Source organism: Cryptomeria japonica, chromosome 7 (genome assembly GCF_030272615.1).
Source record: "Cryptomeria japonica chromosome 7, Sugi_1.0, whole genome shotgun sequence".
NCBI classification, from domain to species: Eukaryota; Viridiplantae; Streptophyta; class Pinopsida; order Cupressales; family Cupressaceae; genus Cryptomeria; species Cryptomeria japonica.
In genome coordinates, this window is record NC_081411.1 from 142,600,433 (window position 1) to 142,610,245 (window position 9,813).

A 9,813-nucleotide genomic window follows, 5' to 3' on the forward strand; every position below is an offset into this window, starting at 1 on the left:
CTTTTCAAAAAAAAAAACAAAAGAGTAGGGTCTTCAAGAGGTCTAATCTAGTCTAACCCTAAGAATGACTTAGTGTGAACAAGACTTGGCAAGATTCTACCAACTCCAATTTTGCCATAAGATAACAACTCAATTGAAATTGATGTGATCTTCTAAGGTAATAAAATGATTTTCAATGCATCAAAGATCAAAGACACTACCATGAAGGTACATATCCAAGATACAATAATGATTGAAGGTTAAGTGATTCAAATATATCCAGTCGACCACGCAAGACGTTCCTACAATCAGCAAGAAGCTAGTGGTATGGAAAACGAATCCTACCAAAGATCAAATCTCACACTATGTCCTTCAAATTAACACACTACTTTGATTGACCATGATTCAAGTAAATTGAACAACCATGAAGATAACCAAGAAAGTTGCAACAAAACACCATAACTTCAATATTTCATTGATTTCCAAGTCATCATGTACAACAATTGCTTGAATTCCTTTCCTCAAAACTCAATCTTGCTACAAAAATAAAATTGCTTCTAACTCTAATCTCTCTAATCTCTTCACTATCTCTATTCTCTCTTCCATCTATTGATTCCAAATGAAATGAAAAATGAGGGTATAAATAGCATCCTCAATTACAATGAAAGGTCCAGATTGAAAGTAGATCAACGGTCAAGATCATGACACCTAAACCCTAATTAGGGTTTGTTACAAATGGCCTCCTTTTTACTGAACAATATTAAATGCATAGCCAAATATTAAATTTGGCACAAAAACCTAGGAGACATAAACCAATGATAAATAAGGTGCCATGTCATCTATAACAACCTCTCATCTAGAATCTTATTCCCTTTCCAATTCTCTTTTTTAGCATATGCAATGAATCTTGATACGATTCCTTCGATCTCAGCAATTGGAATCTCGGGAAGATTCTTCATACTTTCTTCCAAGTGGATGACTTGATCGAATGCATCTAGAAGAGCTGCATCCCATGAAGGTTCAAGTTCCTTTGTTCTTTCAATCAGGAGCATGGTGGCAAACATCTGATCATATTGTTCGTCTGTAACATTAGCGTCCTTACAAAAGATGACCTTGATTCTATCCTCTAATTCCTGCATATCCACATCTGTCTCGACCTCGATCCTCCTGCCAAGGATGGTACGAAGTACCTCAAATACTCTGTCCTGGATCGGATTGATCACCTCCTCAACTTGGCTACATTTAACACTGATGTCCTCGAAGAGAACACTCTTCATATGGAGTAAGGTTGACCATTGAAGCAAACTGTGAGGTCCTCCATCCATGATCTTTTCTTGCGCTAAGACCTTCCTTGATGTGTGTCTTATTACTTTCAAGACAGGGATGATAACATCTTTGGTATGGGCAAATGCGGCTACTGTTATCATCAAATTGTGGATTATCTCAAGAACCTGGATAGCTTGATGAATAATCTTCATCATCCTTGTTACAAATTCTACGGCCACTGTATGGGATTTATCCATCCAATTACTTGTACGCTGGACCATGTTCCTGAATCTTTCTGCCTCATTGATTGATTGAAGTGGAAGTGCTTGTACTGGTGATCTAGCTGGATCCTGACGTCCCAAAGGTTCATTGAGATGACTGAAATATGTCCTCCATGCACCTCTCTCTCTCTCAAGCTTTCTATTCTTCTCCATTTCTTCTCTAAGCTTGTCTTTCAATGCCTCAAATGAATCGGTGGCATCATCTAGTGTCTGCTCTGCTGTGGATGGTCCTAGCTCAAATGTCTGTATATCATATTCCTCTGCTAAGATCTCACCTTCATATTTGTCTACTGCCGGTGTAGCTATCTGCAGTTTTCTGGATCCAGTCTCATTTCGAATCATCTTGGACATCTTGGTAGCCTTCCTTTTCTCTGTTACTTCGTGTGAACGTCCAACAAGGCTCTCTAAATCAATTGCATTGTCCTCGTCCTCTATTACGATCACCTTGGTTAATCTTTCCTTCAACCAATCTGGGATAGCCGATCTTGTTTCTTGAACTTGTATTTCTTTATGCACTATTTCTTCTTCTCTAGGAGGAGATGTTATTTCGTTGTCTTCTTTATCTTCATCTAACTCATAATCTTGGAGAGATCCATCTGGTGACCCTTGCTGTGCCTGTCCTTCTTCCTGCCTGTCGTTCTGTACCATCGACTCCATAGATTCTTCCACTTGAAGTGTCCTCTTCTCTGGTCTAGAAGATGTACCGGATGATCGATCTCGATTGGCCTCTTGCTTCTTCTTGGAAGATTCCTTCTTTTCTGATCTTTCTTTTCTCTTCGAACCTCTTGGATGGAGATTGCCCTCACTGGTACATCGAAGGTTACCTTCACCTGAATTTCTAGGATTAGGATTGCCTTCACTCACACTAGCTCCACCTTCGGCTGGTTTCTCTTCCAAAGTGAAAGTCATAGCTATGCCTTGCTCTCTCAACTTCTGATGCTGTACGTCAACCCATCTGCGAGTACAAGACAAAACTGGAGCCATCAAAGTATCTAGATCCACGACCTCGGGCTCATTCCAATCCAACCTTATTGTTTTACTTTCTCGATCATAGGATGACTGGATATGTCTGCCACTGTCCTGAGCTTGGTCGGCCACTCTGTAAATCTTGCATTTCCTGATGAAATCCAAAGGCAATCTAGAATGCATTTTTCGTTTCACTTCAAGATCATCTAAGAGATTCATCATAAAATCTTCAATTTGGTACTCATGCTTAAACTTCCTGCCGACTGTCTCCTCTAAATGTCCATGTGGATCAAATCTTTCTCTCAAAGCAAAAGATGAAAAAGAATACAAGGCTAACTCCTTCTCTGCGTCATCCATGGCTAAAGCATTAGGACATACCTCAACTGAATTGCCCAAAATGATAGGTACTGGAACTTCATTCCCATGTCTGTGTCTGAATGCCTTCGCATATGCTGCCAACTGTCTTGTTACTTCAAGTAACACAATTCTATCTGTCGGGTATCTCGGCAACATGTATGGAGGTAAAGGACATCCATGCACCCTAATATAAGTGAATTTCGGAAACTGAATAAACCAAGCACCGTACCTCTTGATTAATTCCTGTGCATCCTGAGATAATCTGTTGTGAATCCCACCTTGCAACGTCCTTGTAATGTTCATCGTGAAGGTATCATTAACTAACTTGTAGTTGCTTCCTGGCGGATGATGCAAGTAGACATAGGAATCACAAGCTCTGACCTCGCCGGGTCCTCTTCCAATCACTCCTCTGTGAGGTAGTCCTGTGTACTCAAAACTCCTGATCAAGGCATAGATGACGTATGAACTCATGTGGAAGGACTTAGTAGCCTTGAGTCTCCTCAACTGTACGTCCAAGCAATGGCTAATCATCCTAGCCCAATGTATCGTACCTTTCCCTTGAACGATCACCTGGATGAAGTAGAACATCCACTTCTCAAAATAGAAGGCGTGAGGGGCTCCTGTAACTCGATTGAGCATTGTGATCAAATCTCTGTACTCCTCCTGGAAATCAATCCTGTGTGGTGTGTTCGGGATCTTGCTTAGACGGGGACGGCTCTTGAGTAACCAGTTCTTGTTGATAATGCTTAGACAAGCATCTGGATCATCTTCGTACATTGACCTGGCTCCTTCTATGCTCTTGTATATCATGTCCCTGTGCTCTGGAAGATGGAAAGCTTCACTTATAGCTTCCTCTGAAAGGTACGCCAAGGTGTTTCCTTCGTTGGACACGATTGTTCTGGACTGAGGATCATAATGACGAGCACACTCGATCGTCAACTCATGGCACTGAACAGCTGGAGGAAAGCCGGCCGCCTTAATGATGCCACTCTCGATTATTCTCCGGGCGACAGGTGATGGCTTGCCAATGTAAGGGACCTCTCAAAATTTCTTCGTGCTGAAGTTACCCAAGTTGGTATCTCCAATGTTGCTCCACTTCGACACGATCTTGGTCTCCACTTCTTCGGTCTTTTGATCTTCCTTCATGAGAGCTGAACGACTGGTGGATGCTCCCGCCTTCGGGGTCGCCATACCTACACAACATTTCATAATGAGAAACTAGATTTTGCAATAAGTAACATAGATTAGAGAATAATTTTTTAGGAAACATCATGATAAGTCTTAGAGTTATCATTTCCTAAAAAACGATTGAGCTAGGAATTCAAAATTTCAAAATTTCAAAATTTAGGCTATGACGATCAACATTTGAAATCAAAACAATAAAACCAATATCGCCATACCTCAGTAGAGAGCTAACTCTAGAATGCAAAATGAAAAGGATTCACCTAGGCAAAAGATCGAAATTAGATGGCCTTCAACGTGATCTCTCAAAACTAGCAATTTCGCCACCTTTTGGGAATGTCTTTAACGTGATCTTCCAATGCCTTGGACAAGTTCGCACAATATGAAACTTTAAGTTCGCACCACCTTTGATTGATGTTTCGCACCTTAAAACACAACTCGCACTCCTCCTTTTGTCTTCCTCAAATCGCACTTGAATGATAAAATGGTAATGTGAAAATAACAATCTTCACCACCCTTTATAAGCGCTCATATCACCAATTCACTTAGGCCGACTTTGGAAAAATAAGGCAATTAAAACGATTTTTTTTTTTTAAATAAAAATAAAAGGCCGACCTCCATAAACCAAGCGCTTCATTTAATTTTTTAATTGATTAATAATTAATTATTAAATGCCTTTATTATTTAAATTGTCAAATTCGATTTTTACAAAGGCAAAAATAATTAATAAATATCAAACGCAATATTTAAATGCTAATTAATTGAATCTTTTAATTTATCGAATTTTAGCATTTAAAATAGATTCAAAAATATTTGTTTAAGCGCCAAATTTTGAAGATGAACAATACATACCTCATCGCCCTGGTCCCTGACTGAGGGACAGGAGCGATCCATTAACTTTGTCTTGATCCTTGCATTTTTGACGTTCAAAGTCTTCATCTCGACGTTGAATTTGCCATTTTCGTTGGGTCCTTCGAGCTTGATTGATTTGCTTGTGTGAATAAATGCATCTTATGACCATTATCGCCCTGGTCCCTTGGAGAGGGACAAGAGTGATCCCTACTCTTTTACGTGAGATTCTTCGTTCTTGACTTTGATTCCTTGTTCATTACCTTTCAAACGACGTCTCAAACCCTTTGCAACTTTGTTTTGCCATGATCTTCGAAGGATAACGAGTGCTTTAGCAAATATCGCCCTGGTCCCTTGGTGAGGGACAGGAGCGATCCTGGTGTTTTCTCCTCGACCTTTGTAACTTCGAACTTCAATCTTCATTGTGAGGGACAAACAATGTTATTCTTTCACTCCACTTTCGTTTCACTTGAATTCTACAAGACACTTTGATGTTTAGAGGAATATCGCCCTGGTCCCTTGGAGAGGGACAGGAGCGATCTTGAAGCTCTAGCTAAAATTTGCCACCTTTCAACCTTTACTCTTCATTCATTGCCTTCCAAATAGCGTCCTTTACCTTGTACGACCCTGCCTTGACTTGATTTTAAAGGAACATGAGTGTTTTAATGAAAATCGCCTTGGTCCTTGTCCAAAGGACAGGAGCGATATAAGTTCCTTGGCTTAATTGATAGCATTTTGACGTTTGGAACCTTTGTAAATCATCTTCAAAAGACACCTTAGACCTTTTATCATCTTACATAACCTTGACTTAACGTGATTTTTTGAGAGATTTGGCAACTATAGTTAATATCGCTCTGGTCCCTGCCTGAGGGACAGGAGCGAACTTCAAGGTTTTGAGCCTGTCTTTACCTTCTTCAACTTGCAATTGTTATCATTGTGTAAAATGAAGTCTCTCGATCCTCCTTGGTTGCTCAATACTTAATAAACTTTCAAAATCTAGGCCCTTATAGGAATTTCGCTCTGGTCCCTTCCTGAGGGACAGGAGCGAATTAGGGTATTTTAGTGCAAATCCTTCAATGTTAGCGACTTTTGATGCTTTGTGCTTGATTGAGATGCCTCGAAACGCCCTTGCCACCTTGTTCTTCGTCTTGGAGTGTCTTGAATTTTGAGGAACGGCAATATAATCATTATATCGCCCTGGTCCCTGACTGAGGGACAGGAGCGAACTTGGGCATTTGGGTCCCTTGTTGACGTTTCATAATCTTCAATTTATCTTCAACAGTTTCAATTCACCTCCTTTCTTGCCTTCGAACGTAAAACTTGCTTGATCTTCGTCCAGAACATGCCCTATGAAGGATTTCGCTCTGGTCCCTGGGAGAGGGACGGGAGCTACAATGGATCTCGCCCTGGTCCCTGACTGAGGGACAGGAGCGATTTTGGCATTTTAGTTCATTCTCCTTCACGACGACACTTCAAGTTATATTCATTTGATAAAACACATCTCCTTTGATCTCTTCAAATCATCAAGTCGTTAAAATCCTGCAAGGACAAAGCAATATTTGATTTTAAACTCCGGTCCTTCACTGAGGGACAGGAGCGATTTTGCTCCCTGAGGCATTTCCGTGTTCGTGAAATTCTTCAATTTATATTGAACGGAAAGATCACGCCTTTCTCTATCATTTCCAATTCGAAATTCATCTTGACCCTGTAAGGACAGTAAGATATTTGAAAACAAGCTCCGGTCCTTCACTGAGGGACAGGAGCGATTTTGCTCCTATAGGCCAAAATATCAAGATTTTACACATTTAATCACTTCACAAGGCAAAAACAAATCATTCCCAATGCCCAGGATCAAAAATCAAAAAACTCAAAATTTGGTCAAAATTGCTCAATTGGACAAAATTCACATTTCATCATCAACACTTAGACAAATTTAAGACTCTGCACTCAAAATGCCAATTGAAAATAGACCATTCTGGCGAATTCATTTCATTCAAAATTTGCATCTTACGAAAGGAGGCTCAAAAAGCTCTCAGGACTAACTGGATTTTGGCCTGAAAAGACGGTAACTAAAACCCTAAGGCTTGACCCTAAATCCAGACAATTGACAGACTAACAAAACCCTAAAAAAACAAAGCAAAAGGCGAGCGAAAAACGAGCAAAAAGAGGGGGTCCCCATTTTAAATGGGGCGATGTGTGAAATGGTCACAACAGGTCCCCATTTTGATGGGGCGATGTGTGATATGGTCACAACAGGTTGGATGTATTAATGGCTTTGCTACAAACCACAACTATTACCAAGACTCCAATTCCAAATTTTGCTTTGGGATGAACTTTAGCTTTGCATTTGCACTATTTCAATGTCTTTGGCTATTTCTTGGAGTCATAGTCTACACTCACTTTGCTCCTTCAGCCTTAGAGATCATTTGATCTCTTGGTCTTGATCATGTTGTGGTCTCTTCCTACCTTTATTTGGGTCTAAGGACATTGATGTCTTAAATTGGACTAAACTTCTTAAGGCAATGGTGCTAATAATTCCTTATAGATTTGATATTAATAGTACTTGCAATTAATAACATAAATAATAGTGCATGCTAGATAGAGTAAAATAAGCATATCTTTATTCATATGAAGTTTTTACAAAGAAGTGGACTAGCGATGTGTTGTGACGTTTTCACACATCACCCATTGCAAATGGGGACCCCCACTTTATTTCGCTTTTTAGGGTAGATGCTATGCTTAGATTGCCCTAGTTTAGCAATAATTTCCTAGTTTTTGCCTTTGCTTATGAGAGGGTGTCATGTCAAAATGCAAAAGGATGTTAAAATTGTTAAAATGATCCTAAGTGTCAAGTTGCCTTAGAGTTTTGATTTATTCTGGCTAAGTGTTGAATTTTAATTTTGCCTTAAAATGTGAGTGAAAATGTTAAAAATGTTGCAAATTGGTGTGATTTTTGTTTGCAGGTGCTAAAATGTAATGTCCCCTTCTCAAGCGTGATGTTTCAGTTGACCGATGGCCTATTTCGGAGACCTGTAGGCTACTCAATGGGTGAAATTAGGGTTTCCAGTTTTGGAGGTTGTTGTTGCTCGTGAATTAGAGTTTTGATCGCGGATTCTTTCTGGGTTTTCAGAGGGCTTCGCAGTGGTATGTCTAGCTTTGCGTTCCGAGCACTTTTTGGAATTTACTATTGTTAGTAAATTCTATTTCTGGCAGTGGTCCTGATTATTTCGGCACAGTTGGTTCTGTTCTTCAGTTGGTTCAGTTGGCTTCGTCACTTTTGGCCTTGGGATGTTTTTGGAGAGATAAGTTCATTTCATTTAAATAATGTTATGTTTTAATGTTATATTTTAAAGTTGACCCCTTGGCCTAGCTTCATCACTTCAAGTTGTTTTAAAAGGTGGTCTTCAAGGGTGGACGCATCATGGAAGGGATTTAATATTTCCTAAGGTCTAAAATCTTGCTTATGAAAAGGGGTGCCAACTTTATGAAGAGAAGTGAATTAAAATAAAGGTTAATTAAAGCTTTTAAAAGTGGCGCCATCTCTTGGAGGAAAATTCAAATGTGAAATTAGGGCGCACTTTCTAGAAGCCTCTAGAGATTCCTTGTTAAGCCTATAAATGGAGGCCTCTTCCCTTCATTTGGGATCTTATGTCTATTGTAATGTTACTCTGCCGGAATGGTATTGGGGTTGCTTCGAGGAATGAATGCCTCCTAGCCTTGGCATTGCTTCTTGCTTGAAAGATAGCAACTAGTGGTGATTTAGTTTAGCTGTGAGAGTTTGTAGTGGGGATTGCATTGTAGCTTGAGTTGTGCTTGAAGTTCAGTTATTTGCATTTCATTTCATTTTCGGGAGTCGCGGTTAGCAAGGCAGATTTGTAGTTTCACTCATATATTTCAAAATAAAAACATAATCACTCTCGGTATTGCATATTTCCTCTTGTTTTGGCTAGGCGCTCCTTTGTGCAAATTTGCAGATTCTAATATGAAGTGTTTTATTTTATAGAGAAGAATCGCCATTTTTGCTTGGCGTCACTGCTGGGAATTGCCTTGGGGTTCGTGTTAAATAATCTGTTGGGTTAATGTCTGATTTCTTGGTATTGGTTGGGTCGCCTCCTTCATAGGAAGCCTTTGCTTTTGGTTTGGGGTCATTCGGACTAGTATTGAGAGAGTAATGAGCATTTTAGTGATTCCATGTGTTGCTGATTAAGCATTTTCAAGTGCAGGTCTGTCATAACTCGGAATATTAAGATTGATCCTTGAGTAGAATTTCTTGGACTTATCTTTTGTTAAGCCAGGGAGAGTCTTCTATATTGCTGCAGCATTGTATAGTCTTAATCTTATGATCTTGACAAGCATCTACTATCATATTGTAAGTTGAACAGTAGTATTGGCGGCATTTCTTCTCATTTTCATTTCACGCTTGTTATTTACATTTAATTCCATTTCTAAGTTCTTAGCATCTCCGCCATATGGTAGCTCCATTCCCACCCTGGGTTTGAAAGCACATGCTTGGTGTCGAGTTTTCCTTTCAGCAGTTGTAATCTTAAAGATCCTCTGACCATATGTTAGTCCATCTTGGGCACATTCTTGGTTAGAGTTGCTTTTAGCATGCACTAAGATCGTCTGACCATATGTTAGCCCATCTTGGGCACATTCTTGGTTAGAGTTACTTTCAGAATGCTTTAAGACCCTCTGACCATATGCTCACGCCTTGCCCAACCTGGGATCTTGGTGTACATTCTTGGTTAGAGTTGTATTCCGCATCGTTTTGGTTTAAGTGCTAACCCTAACGGATGTGTGTTGCATTACTCTTTGTAATTGAAAAATTGAAAAAAATTGGTCTGGGATATCTCATAAAAGTCCCTATAGTAGTTGTTTTTTTCACTCCTAGGAGGTAAAATAAGTAAAAAATGCACAAAGTCCCGATGGACTT

General features: G+C 39.7%; 1 protein-coding gene across 1 annotated transcript in view; it reads left to right on the forward strand.

Moving 5' to 3' along the window:
• The window catches only part of LOC131052429 (uncharacterized), a 57,411-nt gene extending 48,234 nt beyond the window's left edge, over nucleotides 1-9,177 (forward strand). The window contains exon 2 of the mRNA XM_057987097.2: nucleotides 7,844-9,177. The gene's annotated coding sequence lies outside the window, so the exon portion shown is untranslated. The remainder of the gene's footprint in view (nucleotides 1-7,843) is intronic.
• The last annotated feature ends 636 nt before the right edge of the window (nucleotides 9,178-9,813 follow it).